Source organism: Peromyscus eremicus, chromosome 15 (assembly GCF_949786415.1).
Source record: "Peromyscus eremicus chromosome 15, PerEre_H2_v1, whole genome shotgun sequence".
Taxonomy (NCBI): domain Eukaryota; kingdom Metazoa; phylum Chordata; class Mammalia; order Rodentia; family Cricetidae; genus Peromyscus; species Peromyscus eremicus.
Genome location: NC_081431.1, coordinates 61629488 through 61649481, shown reverse-complemented (window position 1 = coordinate 61649481; position 19994 = coordinate 61629488). Strand labels below are relative to the sequence as shown.

The 19994-nt window shown below is 46.9% G+C and overlaps 1 protein-coding gene and 1 pseudogene across 1 annotated transcript in view; both read right to left on the bottom strand.

Moving 5' to 3' along the window:
• The window catches only part of Mapkapk2 (MAPK activated protein kinase 2), a 43481-nt gene that overhangs the window by 6486 nt on the left and 17001 nt on the right, over positions 1-19994 (bottom strand). The window lies entirely within an intron of this gene.
• Positions 12058-12156, bottom strand: LOC131925923 (U6 spliceosomal RNA; annotated as a pseudogene).

Below are 19994 nucleotides of genomic sequence, written 5' to 3'. Positions count from 1 at the left end.
TCTGCTGGTGTCAGAAGACAGGATGCAAGCTCCCTATTGTGTCACACTGCCACCCTGTGGCCAAATGAGGGCACAGCACAAGCTCTGTGTGCAGTGTGTTGGGGGTTGGGAGGCAGGTATTTTGACTTTCCCATGCTGTAGGAGGAACAGGGAGGCACTGGCCAATTCCATGTGCATGTAATTCAACTCAATGAGTATTGACTGAATTACTAGAGGCCACACAAGGTACTGAACGTCAAAACCAACACAGAACGATGATCCGAATGTTCAGGCTAGTGGAGAAGGGAGAAGACTGAACAAGAGGTGTGCCCTGGAAATACTTAGGATTCAGTTCTCCCACTCTCCTCACATTGTAGAATGAAAGTTAAAAAGAATCCCATGGGGGAGCCCACACCCTCACGCTCACGCTCGCCTCCACATCTGGGTGCAGAAGATATCAGAGATGAACCGCCAGATAACCAAGGTGTCAGAGCACGCTGACGTCTCCTGGTCACGCTTCTGTATTTTCCAGAGCCAGATGAACCACCGGGTCCATTTGTGTCGGCCCTCTGTAGAGGCCACAAGGCCGAAGCAGACGAAATCCTGAAGAGGGCAGAGCGCAGCAGAGTGTGCTGAGGAAAAACAACCCTCACACTGGAGGACACTTGGCTTGGGATCCAGGAACACAACTGTCTGAGGATTAAACACGATCCAAGCACTGGTGTCTACAGCCTGGACTCACACACGATGCTGGGGGGGGCGGGGGGGGCGGGGGAATCACGACTGAAGGCAGGCCTCTCTGCTCCCTCAGAGCAGTCAGGAGTGAGGGGCTGAAGGCAGGCCTCTCTGCTCCCTCACAGCAGTCAGGAGTGAGGGGCTGAAGGCAGGCCTCTCTCCTCCAGATGAAGTCAACTGGAACAGGATTAGGAGAATTCTCAATTTAGAAAATTTAGAAACCTAAAATTTCCCAGGAAGACAAGTAACCAATATGAAATTAGGTTTCATCCTCTAGAAACCTGATTAGGTTGGAGAGATGAGGCATATGAAAGTGTTCATTTTTAGAAATGTACAGAGTTTTTAGTGGGGTTCCACTTTTGTTTTGTTTCATTTGAGATAGGGTCTCCCACATACCCCAGTCACGTGTTTATCAGACCTTCACTGAGTATGAAAAGTAAGCGAAGCTATAACAGACCTTCACATCCGTCAGACAGGCTGACGTCACAGGGCAGGGCCAGGAGGTGCCAATGCCACCTTAGTCAAGTGTGGGACACATCAAACCTGGAGAGGAAGCCAAAACTGCAAACCTAAATACATGGCTAAGTAGAGAGAGACAAGAGAGGCACCTTGAGCCCCACCCCACAGGCAGACGGGACAAGAAGCAGCCAGAGGACCCTGGCAAGGGCAAGCTGGAGCAGCAGGCGCAGCAGAAGCCAGGAGTCACTGGACAACAAAGGACCCAGGACCTTAACTCTGCACCAGAAAATAGACTTTTCCACTAAAAACACCCAGGCCCCGAGAGAGGGCGCGCCTGAGAGGAACTCCGAAATCTAAGGTACCCATGCTAAGCCTGGAACCGATTCTGTGCCTAGACTCAGCCCTACATGGCGTGTCTGAAATTCTCTTGCGACAAAGGTCAAAAGATGTGTGTTCTAAACTAAGGTGCCACAGCCAAGGCTGCCTGCCAAGTGTGGCAGGGGTCAGGATCAGGTCATGGAGCCCACAACCCAGGAAGGAAGTTCTAAGACAGTAGCAGTGAGGGAGGTGTAGGACTGCCCACTGATGAAAATGGGCCCTGGACTCTGGCTGTGCACCTCTGAGTCCCCCACCTTCCCTCCAGATCTTCCATCATAGGATCTCCTGAGAAGATGCTCTAAACCACACACACACACACACACACACACACACACACACACACACACAAACTTTTTTTTCCCCTTTGAGACAGAATCCCCAAATGGGAAAGAAAGAGAGAGGCGCCAGGGCCTGCAGCACTCCCCACCCACAGCAGACAAGGACAACAGGCCCACCGAATAAGCTGCCCACACAGACTCCACAGACCTCACAAGCTCTGTGACCTCTGGGGAGGGGGCGCCTAACCCCTTTGTGCCTCCCATTTCCTCATCTCCTGAACATCTATGACCCCTATGGGGTCGCTGCTGTACTAAACAAGTCTGCCATGTGAACAGCATGCACACTGCCAGAACGGTTCTTGGTGCCACATCAGTGATCTGCTTTTACTATTCCGCCCCTACGTAGTGGTCTATTAGCTCCCTGAAGTGGGCAGCTGGGATCCCAATCACACTCACTTCACTTGGGGGTTATTCATAGCTCCAGGCACCAGGCAGTGGGACCCAGGATACAGGGCAGCCCTGAGTTCTCCCTCCACACACCACTTAAAGGGACAGCTGGAGCAGAGACGTGCTGATTCCAACCTGGTGCCAAGAGTGATGCAAAAGTCCGTTTCAGGTACCAAGTGTGTGACCGTGTGCTGTGCTGCTAAACACGTTCTCCACATTCCCAGGAGGCAGCTGGATCAGAGGAAACACCTCACCACTCCCTGAGGCCAGGGCCACGGTCTCTTCTCTTCACTCTGGACCACAAACCTTCTTTTGTACCGCCTGGTTGCCCCAGATGCTATGCAAGGTAAAAGGAGAGAAGGCCCTGGAAAGGCACCGCTGTAGGCAGGTCTGTAGGCAGGCCTCGTCAACCTCCTGAGTGAGCAGCACGCACAGCTCGGGGGAGGGGTATCTCCAAGGAAAACGGCCAAGCAGGTGCAATGTGTCATCCCACCTGTCTGACACCCACACTGGGCGGGAACATCCTATTTTATTTATTTATTTATTTTTATCCCCCGCGCCCCCGCCCCCGCGCTCACATCCTATTTTATACATGAGGTCATCCAGTATGGAGAAATCCCTCCACAGGACTTTGCAGCCAGCTGAGGCAGGCCTGGAATGTGAAGCCCCCTGTAGCACGCCTCCACCCAGGCAACTAGACACCCACATCTGTGGGCCAGGTTACCTCCCAAGCTCTCAGAGTCTCCAGCAGGAAAACAGCTCGTGTCCAGGGGTGCAGGCTCAAGTCCCCCTCAGTGGTCCCCCACCCACCTCAGGAAGGAGTAGACTGAGTCTGCTCAGCCATGCTCTGACCCACTCCAGCTCTGCTCACTCCTATCTTTAGCGCCACATACAGCTCTTCCAGGGAGAAGTCTCCTCAACAATGTCTAGGCCTCCCCTTCCCACATGAGGCCTGGGGAGTGGAGCCTCCACACACAACACAAGAAGCTAACTTAGCCCTGGTTAGACAACTGTAAAAGATGAAAGGCATGAAGAGGTCACAGAGCTCTGCAACCAGAACATACCGTCCTTACATCATTGCTATCTCAGCCAGGTCCGTCAAGATTCGAGGCTAGAGAGGGACACACTCAATGCCCTCACTCTGTCAAACCTAGAGTGCCCAGCGTGTACCCACACTGGCTCCGGGGATGAGGAGACAACGGAAGGCATTAACAAATAAGCATGAGACCCCAAGCCATGGGACTTAATTATACTGTAAGGAGACACACGCACCTCAAGTTCTGCCCCAAAAGCACATCAACTGATTACACACTGTAACCTGTTCTGCAAATGCAGTAGGTAAGGTGCTGTCACCGACCCAGCCGCTGTGGTAAGAGAGAGTCTCAACTCCCCAAACCACCGACAGCTGCCAACAGGCCTGAAAGACACGCCGTTCTTCTCTCTCTGTTCATCTATCCCTGATCCAAAGCACGAGGTGACAGCGGACGCACGTCCATCTCATCACTGATAAAGATAAAGGAGTATGTCGCCTGCTGGAGCCTGTGCGGAACTCAACCAGGGTGGCAGATATGCTGCCCCAGAAACTGATACAAACATAAAACCAACAGACCGACCCCCAAACCCTCAGAAAGCAGACAAATAGGTACATGGGTGTACTGCACCAGGCCCCCCGTGCATGTATTCCCACACATTCGGTCAGGACAAAAATCAATCCTCTATCTGTTACTGCATTTTATAACTACGATGAAGGAACGTCTCTACCCAAAGCTAAACTGCCATGAGGAATCCTCGTACCAAAAGCCATAAACGCCCTCGCCATGCTGCCCAGAAGTGAGCTCCACTGAGGTGACCCCTGCTGTGCCCCTTCATGCTCCAGAACCACCAGCAAGGCACTTCAGAGGACTGAGGCTCAACCAAAGGTCACACTGTAAATGACAAATTTTCCAAACAGCTGCAACGCACAATGGGTAAATGCTAATTGGACTCTAGCAAAGACCACCAACCCAACATAAAACTGGATAAGAAAGGCGGTTCAAAGAAAAAGAACCACAACTGCTAAGTGAAAACGTCCACTGCAACTCATAAAGAGGAATACTTATTAAAGGGCCATAACTGTGCCAGGCTGGCAAAACTTTAACATTTGAACAAACTCCTAGACTGGCAAAGATTCAGGGAACAGATTCTCACTCACAACTGAAAGAATTCTACTTCTGGAGAAATCTGGTCATACCTATGAAAACTGTGTTTAAATCTTTGATTCAACAATGGCCCTACAAAACCTTTTCTTGCAGCACCGAATGGCAGGGAGCCTTACTAGCACCCAGATGTCCACAAATAAGGAGCTGGTCAAGATGTGTACGCACAGATGCAGAACATAGTGCCCTCGGTGAGAGAATGAACCGGCTTCTCGGCCGTCACCACGGGAGAACGGGGTGCTGTGACTGGGAAAGCACACAAGGAGCCAGGTGATGCTCTGGCTGTGTTTAATGTCCTTTTTTAATGGAACTGCATTCACATTTCCTAAGTAACTTCCAAAGCATAGCCCTCAAGACAAGATGCACACTCACCAACGAATTAATTCAGGTAATGGGAAGGATTATGGGCAACATTCTTCTTCTTTTGTGTAGTTCTTAAATTTCTTTTTTAAAAAAAGAAAGAAATGAAAACTAAACAGAATATATAACTCCCTGTGTGTTTTTGTTGTTGTTTTGTTTCTTAAGACAGAGGAAAGAGGTTGGAGAGCCAGCTCCATGGGTAAAGGCACATGCTGACAAGCCTGGGTACCTGAGTTCAATCCCCAGGACCCATATGGTGGAAGGAGAGAACAGGACTCCCACAAGTTGTAAATAAGAAGGATATGGGATGTGGGGTATGTGTGCATGTGCGTGCATGCACATGTGTAAGACATAAGAGAAGGAACATATGACCTCATAAATGCCTAAGGTTTTCTTGGAGGAAATTTTTTTTTAAAGTTAACAGTGCTGGGCTGGAGAGATAGTCAGTGTTTAAGAGCCCCAGCTCTACAGCCAGAGGACTTGGGTTCAACTCCCAGCACCCACATGGCGCTCACAGCCATTTGTAACTCCAGTCATGGGGATTCAACACCTTCTTCTGGCCTCCACAGGCACTGCACACACATGGTGCACAAACACAAACTCCTTCTGGCCTCCACAGGCACTGTACACACATGGTGCACAAACAAAGATTCAGGCAACACACTCGTTTACATAAAATAAAATCTCAAAAAAGAGTTAGCAGTGCTGATCACCAGTAAGTAGACCTTATAGACAAGCACATATTCTACACACACCCTTTCTTTCTACTTTTTATGTCTGTCTGATTCTTTAACGTCTGCATGGATTTCTTTTTAGAAATGATTCAGAGGAGCTTTGAACTGGGGTGGGGTTATGTGCACTGCACAAGCCAGGTCTTCTTCCTTCCAGAGGGAAAGGAGCAGAAATGAGGGACAGCCCGGTGACAGGAGGATGCGCATGTGCACAAGAGAGTAAGAAGGCATCGCAACTTCCTGGAGAACGGAGCCAAACTATGACCGAAGGCAAACTAGGTCCAAACCACACCGCTGCTCACAACTTCTGACCCGTGTGGAAATGAACCCTGTGCACAGTAGGGACAGGACTTCTCAGGAGTCCTCAGCAGTATGGTGGTTTGAAGGAGAAATGGCCCCAGAGGGCTCGGAGTATTTGAACACTTGGTCCCCAGTTGGCAGCGCTTCTAAAAAATGAAATCCGAGCATTTGGAACTCTTAGGATATTCATCCTTGCTGGAGGAAGTACATCACCAGAGGTGGGCTTGGGGGTTTACAGCCTTCCCTGCTTCCCATATGCCACAGAAATGTGGTCAGTCAGTGTGCTATTCCTGAAAGCACGTCATGCCTTCCCCACCATTATGGACTCTAGCCCTCTGGAATCATAAGCCAAAATTGACTCTTAGCTGCTTTTGATCCTGGCATTTTATCAAAGCAACAGAAAAGTAACTAATGTAGGTAAGAAGGTGAGAGACTGGGAACACTGATGTTTCTTTCTGTTCCAACAGACGAATTAGGACTTAGAAACAAAAAGAGCAATTTTCATAGATATGGAACTATCTTGTGTCAGTTACACTTCATACAAGACACTACTGCTACTCTGAAGCCTAAGAGCCCTATAGGATACAGTCTACTGCCGACTCTACCTTACGAAGATGGTTAATGAAGCCACTTGCCCAAGGCCAACCCGCTAGTAAATGATAGATCTAAGATTCACACTCCAACCTCTAAGTTTTGGGTGTGTTTTGGTTTGTTTGGTACATGGCTTAATGGTGGTAGTGATTTGTTTTTTCCATAAATGAGTTTTTAAGGAGTTTGAGCCCCAAATACTTGCTGCTAAATGGATCTCATCCATCCTAGATGTCTCCCATTGTGCTGGCTAGTTTTAGGTCAACTTGACACAGGCTGGAGTCATCTGAGAGGAGGGAACCTCAATTGAGAAAATGCCTCCAGAAGACTGGGCTGTAGGCAAGCCTAAAGGGTGTTTTCTTACTTAGGGATTGGTGGGGGAGGGTCCAGCCCATTGTGGGTGGGAATATCCCTGGGCTAGTGGTCCTGGGTTCTATAAGAAAGCAGGCCGAGCAGGCCATGGGGAGCAAGCCAGCACCCCTCCATGGCCTCTGCATCAGCTCCTGCCTCCAGGTTCCTGCCCCGTTTGAGTTCCTGTCCTGACTTCCTTCAATGATGAATAGTGATGTGGAAGTGTAAGCCAAATAAACCCTTTCCTTCCCAAAATGCTTTGGTCATGGTGTTTCATCACAGCAATAGAAAACCCAAAGATACCCATCCCTGCTGTATTCCCAGGCCTTTGCAGTTCTCTCTCTCTCTCTCTCTCTCTCTCTCTCTCTCTCTCTCTCTCTCTCTCTCTCTCTCTCTCTCTCTCACGCACACACACTACTCCATTCCTGAGGCCAGCGCAACACCTGCTGTCTCAATGAGCACTAACTAAATGGACAGACTTTTTCAGCCACAGGCCATGGTTTCTAACGAATCACAAGGCATCTTTCCCAGAAATCAAGACAAAGCCAGGTGAAAAGGAGACACACCAAACTCTTTAAGTTGGTCCTAGGCTGAAGTTCAAACGACAGGAAGAAAAATGACATATTCTTGGTAGTATTTAGTGGGTGAGACTTGTAAGAATCAGCAGAGATCTTTTTCATTACAGCAGAAGGGGGTCAGAAGCAGTCACTCTGCCTGGCACATCAAGCGCCAAGTTTTCATTCAACTGGTAAAGTGCAACACCATCTTCCAGCCTCCACTTGAGCTGAATGAGGTTCATGCTCACAAACCTGAACAGGTCTGAGGGAAGATGAAGAGGGGAGGGGGGAGATAAAGCAGCTCCTACAAATTGAGAGCCAACACTCGGGGACACGTGAGCATGCAAATGCACACACTGAGTCAAGAGAGAATGAACCAGAAGGCGGAAGGGGTCTGTGTAACATATGGGAGAATGGGTGAGAAGGAAGAGACGTGAGCCACTCTTCCCCACGCCGTTAATAAAAATGGCCCAGGTATGGGACAGGTCTCTAGTCCCCTAACACAAGAGCACACATGACAGAGAAGTTCACTTCTGTTCTGCTAAGAACAAGGCACTGGGTAATGTCTTGTGGAACCTTACTTAAGGCACCATCCCTCACCCAGCTGAAGACATAAGCCAAGGAGCTGTCTGAACTGGCTGATCAGAGAGTGTCTGATGCTCAAACACACAGCAAAAGCAAGAGCAAGACAACGCCACACTGGGAGAAAGTGTTCAAACTCACAGAGGAGAGAAGGGGGTAAGGAGACCTGCAGTGCTGGGATCAAAGGCACACACCGTCACCACCCAGCCAGCTAGCTTTCTTAGACAGGCCAGGGCCACCTGCACAGAGAGGGGGATGCCTCACAGCGGGCTGGCCCTCCTGTATTAATACATAATCAAGACAGTCCCCCCCACACACGCCCACAGACCAATCTGATCAAGGTGATGCCTCAATGGAGGCTTTCCCCTCAATTTGACTCTAACGCTAACTAGGACTTCTCTACAAGTCCCTCCACTAGATAACGAAACAAAATCTAAATTTGGAATTTGGTCCTTCTATCTGCTGTCACCTCCCAACGTTCCCAACATTTAAGTGACATTACATGTAACGACACAAGGCACTTCAGGCCTTCCTGTCTTTGCACCTTTCAAAACCATCCCAGTGTCCTCCATTCCTGTGAAACTTCTCCGGCCGCTTCGAGGCAGAGTCAGCCCCTCTTTCTTCCTCATTCCCATAAGCCCATAAGTCACAGCACTTAACAGTTGTTATGATTGGAGTCTAAGAAGTTCCCTAGGGTTCATGTATTAACTCCTGGGCCCCCGTTGGTGGTGCTAATTTGGGAGGTTCTGGATAGTCAAAAGGTTGAGACCTGACTGGAGAAAGTAGGTCACCAGAGGTGAGTCCTTAGATGTATCCTGTCACCGGCTCCTCCTGTCTTGCTATTTCCTGTCTGCCACAGGTACACAGCTCTCTCTCTGCTGCATTCTTCCACGCACATGGGACCAGGTGACCACGGACTGAACCCTCTGAAACGTGAGTCAATCTAAACTGTTCCTCAGACTGCTTCTGACAGTTGTTTGGTCAGAACAAAGCAAAAGCTTAAAACACCGGCGCTACTCACAATATGACTCTCCTCCCACCACAGACCCTTGGAGGCCAAGGCAATGTCTTGCCACGCTTTGACTCCAAGTCTTAAGCCCCCACTACACGGCATGTGAATGTTCCCTAAAAATCTGCTGACTAACTCAGAGAATACATCCCATGACTAACTCGGGAATGTCATGCTGTGGAACAATCTTTTTCTATACTATGAATATGTATTACTCTCATTTGCTAATAAAAAGCTGATTGGCTGATAGCTGGGCAGAAAGAGATTGAGCTTGAGAGCCAGACTAGGAGAATTCTGGGAAGAGGAAGGGTGGAGTCAGAGAGTCACCAGAAAACACAGAGAAGCAATATAAGAATGTCATACTGAGAAAAGGTACCAAAAGCCACGTAGCTAAACATAGATAATAATTATGGATTAATTTAAGCATAAGAGCTAGTTAGTAATAAGTCTGAGCTAATGGGCAAGCATTTACAATTAATATAAGCCTCTGTGTGGTAATTTGGGAAGCGGCTGCTGGGTATTTGCAAACAGGCAGTCAGGACAGGAACAACATCATTCTTGGCTTTGTCTACTATTTTACCAATGAGCTAACTGAAGATATCACCAACAACAAGCTTATCAAACTTGCAAGTGACAAGAAAGTAAAAAAAGATCAGTAAGTGTTCTAGGTAACAGATGTTTTTAAAGATGTAATAGGAGAAATACCGGCCAAAATCACCTCCTAAAAGTTCTGTTAGTATTTCCAAAAGTCACTACAATAGCAAAGGAGGAAAGAGCCCTCTCAAGCTCCAGACACCAGGGAGAAAAGGCTCTCAGTGCCTGGGGCGGGACCCAGTCGGTCTACCATCATTTGGGCAGTGGCCCAAATAAGTTTCCTAATTTCATACCTCCAGTTCCCTTTGCCATAACCTAGGAGTAACAATGTATCTACTGAAGTGTTAATAAAACTGTACTTAGGATTATGCCCTCCTTCAATACACTTATTTATTGTTGGTTTATTACTAGGCTACTTCTAAGAATAATGAAGGATGTAAAGAATTGTGATTAAAAGCATAGCTCTGAAATTAAGAGTTCAAATACCAACTTAGAGCTTGGGAGCTTGCTGGGCCTTAACCCATTATTTCACTTTCTAAGTCTACACTGCCCTCAACCACTAAATGGAGACAATAATGGTATCTATCAAAGATACTCACTAACTCACTAACTGCCTACTTCCAGTTGGTTGGGGTGGGGAAACGTTGAAAATAAACTAGTATCTCTTAATAGAAAACTGGTTTAAAAAGTACATGATCTAGCTACACCACAGAATGATATGAAAATGCTGGGGAGACAAGTGGATATGGATATACTGAAACCACAAGTTCTTCAGATACTTGCAGCAAGCTTTCCTTTAGGTCACCAACCAGCTCCCAAATCATGACATGGAGACTTATTATTAGTTATGAATGCTCAGTTTTAGCTTATGCTTGTCCCACTATATCTTATAATTTAAATTAACCTTTTTCTCTTCAACTATGCTTTGCCTCAGGGCTTTCTACCGTCTTTCATTCTGTATGTCCTATTCCTTGTCTGGCTGGTTGGAGGCTGCCTGTCTGAAAAAGAGGATGTCTCCCTCTCCCTCTGATTCTCTCAAGCCTAGATTCCTCCTCCTACTTACTCTCTCTGTCTGCCAGCTCCACCTACCCATCCTGAGTCTGGCTATTAGCATTCAGCTTTTTATTAGACTGATCAAGTGCCTTAGGCAGACAAGGTAAAACAGCAACACATCTTCATATAATTAAACAAATGCAGCATAAACAAATGTAACACATCTTTACACAGTTACGCAAGTATTCTGCAACATAAACAAATGTAATACATCTTTACATAGTTAAACAAATATTCCACAACACATACTCTTTCCCGGGGAAGCAAGCTGCAATGTGCTACATACAGTCTGATCCTATTTTTGAGAAATGTTTTCAAACAGAAAAACAAATTCATACATGCATGTATGTTCACCTACACTTTTGAAAACAGGCAGAGGCTGGAAAGAGACAATTGTTCCATGACCTAAAATTTTCAAAACATTAAAATTCCCTTCAAGTTATAAATGAATATGGAAATTTTAAAACAAAACTTGTATTTCTCCACTTGAGACACTGAGAATGAGTGTTTCACATTCTTGCAAGCAAAACCATGCTGGCCTTTGTGCTGTGTGTCCATGCTGTGGGGTGAACACGTCTTCTAGCTTCATACACCGCCTCTTCCTTTGCAGGCTGGGACTGGTTTTTATCCCACCCTCTGCAGTGGGCCACCGTGAAGTACCCATGAGTGAAGATTTCCCAGTGCAGAGACCTCCTCATCTCTCCCCACAAAACTCCTCCCCATGGTACTGTCCAGAGGCCACCTTCTGAGTCCCTGTCTGCATGCAGGGTCCTGGACAACAGCGATGTCCGTACTCTGACTTTTAGGTATTAGTTCTACAATATTCGGAATATTCGGCTCAAACTTCACTTCCAGAATTACCACTTTCATTTCTTGGCAGAAACTCCATTTTATTACTGTCCATCAGCTATCTGTTTTTACAAAATAGGCCATGAGTTTCTCACCAGGGACAACGAAGAAACACAATTGCAAACCAATAACAAAATGACTCTTTAAAAAGAAAGTTGGTTTGTCACTGCCCACAATGAGCATCTGCCATATACACAGTGACCTGTGGGCTGAAGCGCTCACAGCAAAGTTTATGCTCTACACAATGACTCAATGTTAATACACCACAGCAGCTGAAATCTGAGCTGTGCTGCCAGGGTGTATTATTTCCAGGTCATTTAATCTGTAGTAAATTAAATTCATAAGCAATGGAAAATGAAGACTAAACAAAGCACATAACCTGGAAGTATGCAGACTAAAGATCCATAATGATTAGCTTTAGGAAAAGCTACATCTTGGACATGGATTCAAACTAGGTGACTCCCCCCTAGATCAAAATCACTTCATTCTACATTCTGATAGGCAGGAATAAATTATTCCAAGTGTGGCTCTACATGATGATCTCCAAGAGGAATATTGTCCCACATCCCTAACACAGACCCATCCTCTAGAAAGTAAAGGAGGAACAAAATGGAAAAATATGGATGTTTCACGAATGTGTACATCACATGCAGGGGCCATGCTAGTCTTCTCTGTATAGTTCCAATTTTAGTGAATGTGCTGCCACCAAACTAGACTGATGTTTGCCCCCAAGGCACGCTTGGCAGTATCTGGCAAATATTTTGATCATTATGGCTTTGGGAAACACACTGCAACTGCATCTAATGAGGAGAGGCCATAATGCTGCTAATTCCTACACAGCATAGATCAATACCACCCTCTCCCCACCCCCACCTTCACCCCCACTCTCCCCAGCCCCCACCACAAAGACGCATCTCGTCAATAATACGAAGGCTGCTTTAAACCAAAGAGTCCAGATTAAGCTAATTTTAACAGTAGCTTTGTCATCGGATGGAAACAAGGATTAAATGAGACAATGGCAAGCAGAACGAATGCAGCTAATGTTATTGGTACCAACAGTCTGACATGACGTCATGCTGCGTACCTTAACAGCACTTATATCCATAGCATTCTGACCCACATTAACTCATCTGATGTCACAGCTCCACCCACCTTCTGCACTGCACACACACAATCACATCCCGACTGCCGCTGCTCAGTTCTAGCACTGAAAACAGTGCTCCTTTCTCAAAACAGAATAGCCAGGTGTAGCAGATCTGAGACCCACGACACAAGAGAAACAGCCCAATAAACCAGCACAACAGTCCTGAAAAAGAGAACCCTCAGGAGGCAGTCCAGGGGTCAAAGCAGTAACAGTCCTAAAATTCCACGGGGGTGCCACCAAAAAGGACTAAACTCTACTTTCCTTGGCGGCAGTGAGCAGGTTAACAATGGTGAAGTCTTGTAAGCCGGCCACTTTCCTCTCCCTGAAAAAGTTGGGTGGGCTCCAAGGAGAAGCTACGGTCTCTGCGAGAGTCACTCAGTTGAGGAATAGGCTCTCCCTAATCTCAGACAGCGAGAAGACAGGGCAGTTGGCCAGAAACAAGAAGCGACAATCTCCAGGCCCCAAGCAATCCCATGCCAGCTACTCACCCAAGAGAAATGAAAACATTAGGTTCGTAAGAAAAAGACCTGCGCAAGAAGGCACATGGAACTACTCATCAGTTCTCAAAACTGGGAACAACCCAAGCACCACGCTCAGAAGACCAGAGAAGCAAATTATCATGCCCACACATGGCGCGGGACTCCGACTGCCAACACATGCAACCATGTGAATGAACCTCAGGCAAGCGCTCATGCACACAGGCACACACATACATACACACACAGTGGAAGGGTGTGTGTGGGTGTGTCCATCTTGTAAAGGGGTATGGCTGGGAGGAGCATGGGGGAATTTACTAGAGTAATAACCTTTCTGTTATATAGATTTGGGTTGTATGTGGAACACATTAGCAAATGCTAGACCCAAATGTGTATGTATGCTGAAAGTATGGGGTGAAACGCACTGATGTCTAAACCAACTATGAAATGTATCCTCCAGATACAATGTGAATGGTCGCCAAGTTGAAGGATGGAAAGAGTGACCAACAAGGTAGTCAGTGGCTAATGGTAGAGCCTAGGTGGCTGGGCAGATGGGCGCTAACAGCACATCTGAAATGGGAAGGAGAAAGAACAGCCAGTTCCCAGTGCCACGGGGACCAGGAGGTGGCTGGGAGGTCATGGGAGGAAGTGTAAGGCAGTGCTAGTTTTGGCCAGGCTGACCTGATGGCAGGTAACACTGGCCAGCACGAAGTAAACGTAAAGTTGATGCTTAGACCTTGGATGTCATCACCTCCTGCTCCTATGGGACCAGCTGCATCATTATGTGACTGTGGTCAGAAACAAGTCCCGCCCACTCTAGCCTTGGCTGAAGGGATCCAGCACCCAGTGAGGGGATAAGAATACATGTGCTGTCCAGTTTTGACAAACCCCTATTTATAACATCTCTAGAAGCCACTTTTCTAGATAGAAACCAAATACACAGATGCCAATCCAAGTCTCACACATCTCCAGCAGGTCCACACAAGCCAAAAACAGGGAGCTTGCTGTTTCACCAACTGCTCCCAAAAGAAACAGCCTAAGGTCCAAGCAGCCCTCGACCATCTGCACATGGATGCTCCATTTTGCAGATGATCCACAGCAAAATCTGAACCAATAAGCAGAAGGCCCATCTCTTAGCCCCAGTCAGTCTGTCTCTCTGTCTCTGTCTCTGTCTTTCTGTGTGTGTGTGTGTGTGCGTGCGTGTGTGTGTGTGTGTGTGTGTGTGTGTGTGTGTGTAACAAACAACATTATGGAAGCCAGAGAGAATTAAAGGAATATATTTTTTCTGGATGGAAAAAAAATTCACTCATATTTTTGAAAGTCCAGTTTCAATAATTTTAAGATTACTGTCTCTGTTCCCGCCCCCCACTCCAATGACATAGATCATCTAAATCTGGCTACATAAGACAACATGTGATAGACTTTGTCATGTGATCAAAGAATATGCCAGAAAGTAGCACAAGTCTGCTGAGATGAAGCCACACACACACATAGCCAAAAAGAATGGACAGCTGAATTCAAAAAACATCAACAATTTCCAGAATTTAAAATCCTGAATCATGACATGACACTAGTGGAATTCAGGTGTTTCTGGTACATGGACCGCTCTCACCCAATGTGAGGTCGAACTATTGACCTTGTGTACATCCTACTTCACAAATGAGTCTGTCAGGTACGCTAAGCCTATAGGCTGAAGATGATGCCCCAACACTGCAGAGAAACCTCAGGTGACTGTCCAGGCAGCTGGCTGTTTCTGTCAACTCACATTTTTTTTTTTTTTGGAAGCTGCTTGCATGCACTTACTGTTTTTTTTTTTAATTAGGTAATATTATTTCCTTCTTGGATCTCTGAGGGAGTTGAAAATTAGTTATAGTTGAAGATTAGTTAGTTATAGTTGAAGATTAGTTAACTATAGTTGAAGATTAGTTAGTTATAGTTGAAGATTAGTTATGATAGAAAGTGAATTAGGTACATTTTGGACTTACCAAAATAGGATAGATAATGGAATTATTTTCTCTGAATTTGTCAAATACAAATGGACTAGACATTGTTTAGGTATTTATTACTTGTATATATTGTATATAGTTATTGTACTTTTGTATATAGTTTTTCTTATGTTAGTTATAACCTTTTTCCTTTTTTCTTTTTATTAAAATAGAAAAGGGGAAATATGGTGATATTTTGTTTGTATTGAAATGTGATTTTATTTGTATGTTAATAAATAAAGTTGCCTGGGGGTCAGGGCCTTTCTGGTTTCCAGGGAACTCGAATCATCTGGAGCTTCTGGACTCAAGGTCTTACAGGAGGGCATATACATTTCAAATAAAACCATCTCACAAACCAAAACAACTTCTAGGCCAGGGCTAGGGGTGAGGATGGGTGGATGGGTGGCAGCTCAGAGGCTGTGGTGCTTTAAATGAGAAATGCCCCCTGTAGCCTCAGGCATTTTAAGGCTTGGTCCCCAGAGGGTAGTATTGTTTCAGAGAGATTACGGGGTGGTGCAGCCTGGCTGGGGTGGGAAACAGTCACTGGGATCTTTGAGAGTTTAAAAGCCCCACTTGGAGTTCCTCCTCTGCATTTCAAGATGTACTATTTTAGTTCCTGCCGCCGACCGCCATGCCTGCCGCTGACCGCCATGCCTCAGGCTTGCCGTGGTGGACTCTCATCCCTCGGAAACTGTAAGCCCGAATCAACTCTCTTCCCTTAATTACCTTTGTTTGGTCACGGTACTTCATCATAGCAACAACCAAGGAACTAATACAGAGGTCAAGACCCCAAAAAGGAGCCTGAAGAGCATGGAGGAGTCTCTGCAGTGCCCGAGATAGGGGAGTCTTGCTCCTACCCGGGAATCACTGTGCCAGTCACCAAGAGGAGACCTGAGATCCTCATCACACAGAACAGCAGGACCGCATCTGAATCCAGATGCAGCACAGCTGCAAGCAGGCCATGGCGAGACTGGGACGCTGACATGGGTCTAAGAGAGGCAACGAGGGCGCAATGTCAACTCTTCCCCAACTGCAAACACACTGCATTCTGGCTAGAACCCTAAGTCAGTTAGAGGCACTGACCAGAAGATGATGGACAGGCGGCCACGACAGCATCAGGCTCTGCCACCACCCTGCTTCCAAGCCTCCAGGGACAGTGGGTAAAGAGCTGACACTACCACAACCTGGAAAAAGTTAAGATTTCTGAATAAATAAAGCTCCACTGGGGGGTAAGTTTCCATCATGACCAGTTCGTCTGGAAGATGTTAAAGGCCTTCCCATCAGCAGTGATGCATGCCCAGCTGATGGGGAGTCATCCACACTCTTCTCAAGTGTTCAGGCCTTGTCCACCCCTCAACCCACCTCTACCGCAGTGAGTAGAGGGTCCTTCTCTACAAGAGAACTATGCCAGTCTTGGGAAGTCAAAGCTGCTGGTCCCTGCAGATGCCCTGGAGGCTAGAAGTCTGCAAGGACAACCCCAGTTGGCTGCAATGGCTAATACTGAATACTGCTGCTTCCCACACCAAAGCTGGCCTTCCCAGTCTTGGGACAAGTGGGACAAGTAAGCAGGACCAGCACGAGCCCTTTCTCCACTGGGTTTACCCTCCCCCATTTCAGTAACTGGGGCTCTGGTTATGTGTGAGACCAGAGAGCAAGCCAAAGAGCTGAAACATGAAGACGCCACACCTAGTTCTTGCTGAGGGCAGGCTCTGTAAAAGCTCAGCAGGGAGAGAGTGGACTCAAGCAATGAAATCAGTGAAACAGACAGGAAACCTGGCTAAGCCTGAATCACACCGAGGCCTCCCCAAAGTGCCAGAATGCTTTCCGCAGGAAGGGACTGATTCCTACTTGTCCCAGGTGTGGATTTTCTTAAACAACCAGACTCCCTGCAAGCCGCCCCAGAAGAGCACAGAGGCCGTCAACCGGCTCTGGAAACCCCCTTGACCTGGGTTTGCTCTGGGTAAGGCCTTCCAGAAATTTCTCAGGGAGCCTGACATCTAGGGACCAATACCACCAATGCTCTAAAAACAATTCCAAACAAGACTCTGAAAAATACAAGAAAGAGCCGGAGAGATGGTTTAGTGGCTGCTCTTCCAGAGGATCTGGGTTCAAGTCCCAGCACATACATGTTGCCTCACAACAGTCTATAATTCCAGTCCCAGGAGGTCTGACACCCTCCTCTGACCTCCACAGCAACAAGTATGCATGTGGTGCTCAGACATACACACAGGCAAAATATCCATGTACATAAAATTAAAAATGGAAAAAAGTTTATTTGAATTAAAAAATATTTTTAAACCTCCACAAACCTTAGTCAATCTATCTCAATTTATTTCACAATTCTGAATTTCACTCTGGATAATGGAGAGTTAAGCAAGTGCTTAACTGGTCTGTTGTCCAAAGCCCTCAGGCCAGGGAGGAGGGGAGAAAACCTCTAAGTCACCTGCTTCTTCCTGGCTGTCCCCTCAAGGGTCAGCAGAGCCGCCTGGCATTGTAGTCAGAGAAGAATGCAGGGAGATAAAAGCAGACTAAACCCTGCTCCTCCCTTTGCCAGGATTAGCAAGCAGCTGCCTAAGGATCCCCAGCCCCTCCTTCCCCTAACACCCAGAAGCTGGGGGCAGCCTGAGCCTCCAGCAGGGGGATCTGCCAACTGCTCCTCACCCCCACCCTGCAAACCGCACTGCCCAGGCCGACAGATGTAGCTGCTATTCACTGCGCCCAAGGCGGGACAAAGCTTCCCCAGAAACACAAAGCAAAAGGGCTTCAGGCAGGGCCACCTGTAAGAGAAGCCACCTGCCGGATCCCTCTTCCACCATGCCCCCAGAGCACGCATGCGCACATACATACACGCTACACATACACACACAAACACAGCTTTTTCAAATCTCTCTAACAGGTGCTGGCTCAAGTCAGGTGACTTTCTCTGACTCACTGGGCAGTTCTCTCAGAAAAGGAGTATTGTATTGTTACTTCTCAGATAGGATGCCATAGGATGCTAATCACTAATCATACATTAGAGAGGAGAGAGAGCGTGAGAAGGTCCTTTATGTCCGAATCACACAGTGTAGCAGCTTCTGTTAGTGAGAACTTCTCAGGCCCTTTCATGTGGCAACACACACACATTTAGACCCTCCCCCACTTATGTGGTGTCACAGAACACTTCAGGATTGGCTTCAGAGCTTGGAGAAATGACAGCCCCCTCTTTCACGGTCACCCAACCTCCAGATTAGCTCTTCCATCACCTGGCATGGAGAAGAATCACCTTGCTTGTATGTTTCTCCTACGAGCTTTGGCAAGAGGGAAGCAACAGGCAGATGAATGCACACACACTGCTATTCGGGTCCAGTGGTGATGGAACTCCTCCAGGGACCGGAAGAAATGAGCAAGAGGGCCAGAGCTTGCACATCACTCAAAGCCAACTCTGCCTGTGCGTCAACTGTGCACATGCCACAGGAAATAAGGGCATGGCCCCCAGGAGCCAGCTAGTTTTGTGTGTGTGTTTTTAAATATTGATTTTTATTTCATTTGCATTGGTGTTTTTCCTGCATGTGATATCTGTATGAGGGCACTGGATGCTCTGGAACTGGAGTTGCGAACAGTTGTGATCCGCTGGGAAACAAACCCAGGTCCGCCACAAGAACAACAAGTGACCTTACTTAACCACTGAGCCATCTCTCCAGCCCTGAGCCAACTAATTTTCTTTTCTTAAGGAGTCTTTCCTGCCCCTACCCTCACCAACTATCTTATATTGTCTGTCAGAGCACCCGGGTCGCTGCCCTCAAGGCACACATACACACCTGTGTTGGTAAGCCATCAACACAATAACCATTACACACGATCTAGGTGAGCTCAGCCATCAGCAACCCCGACTCCAGCAGAAAAACCTGAATGGAGCAGGAGGAAGACCCACAGACCTTGACAGTGAGGTATTCCTGGGTACTTTCCTATCAAGAGCCAGATAAATAATGGCATAGGCAGTGATACACTTTCTGACATCACACAGATCCTCACAATCACTCATAAATTTCATACTCCAATTACACATCTCAGATTTTCTTTCAAATCTGAAAACAGCACACCTTACTCCCCAAGGAAAACTATTTGTTAAATAGATTCCCAACTTTGGGTGGGAAGAACACCGCACCTGGATCAGCACCTGTACCTTGGGATGAACTTACAGAAAATCAGCCTCTGGCCATCTCTTGGCCTTCTTGGAGTGTGGACTTTCTACATTGTTCACAATGAGTCTGACCTTGAAAGGTATCACCAATGATCTGTGTGGTTGAGTACAAACAGATGCATGCATGAGCATGTGCACGCGGGCGAGAGAGAGACACACACACACACACACACACACACACACACACACACACACACACACGGTGGGGAGAGCAGAGCATTCTCAAACACTCCCCGACACACAGGAAGCCTCTCACAAGCTAGCTGCTCTTCTCTGAAAGTTGAGACTGTTCCTGGCACATGCATTTCTCAGAACACCTTTGTCAGAGTTTCTGGTTGTGGTTAGTGTCTGGGCACTATCAAGAGGCTGGGGAATTCCTCCAGCTCTGGGCATCCTGGAAGGGAGGAAGCCCTATCTAAGTTAATCCTCCCTCCCATCTCAGTTGCATCAGAAGAAAAAGAAAAAAAAAAAAAAACTCATGAGGGATCACCAAGCAGTACTGAAGGAGCGCTATTTAAAAATAATACGGGGCTGGAGAGATGGCTGCTCTTCCAGAGCCTAGGTTTAATTTCCAGCACCCAAATGACCGCTCAGAACCACCTATAACTCCAGTTCCAGAGAATCTGACATTCACAGGCACATAAAATAATAATAATATACAATGTTATATAATAATAAACAATGATAAAAATTTTTAAATAAAAATACTTTCATGTGCTTTATACCTTAGGATAGATGGCTGAGTTTATTCCTAGCCTCTCTCT